Raw genomic sequence first — 292 nt, 5'->3', positions numbered from 1 at the left:
ATAAATAAAAGGAAAAATAATTACCCATTTTTTCCCACTATGTGGAATAAATGTTTCTTAATATGGTTTGGAAAATGCTTGGTTTTGAAAATATGCTTTTAGTCTGACAAAGCAAACTCTCATAATTCATTCAGGGTAAATAGGCTGGCTTGTGCCTCAGGCCCACATCAAACACTGCTAAAGAGTGCTGCCCAGAAACATGAGAGGAATCTGAGTTACTGTGTGATAGGGTGATATCGATGGTATCACTCCCAGAACCACACAGAGCTGGAAGAGGTACTTCTATGACCCT

This window comes from Aphelocoma coerulescens, chromosome 4, assembly GCF_041296385.1.
Source record: "Aphelocoma coerulescens isolate FSJ_1873_10779 chromosome 4, UR_Acoe_1.0, whole genome shotgun sequence".
Taxonomy (NCBI): Eukaryota; Metazoa; Chordata; class Aves; order Passeriformes; family Corvidae; genus Aphelocoma; species Aphelocoma coerulescens.
Note: the sequence above shows the minus strand (reverse complement) of the source record.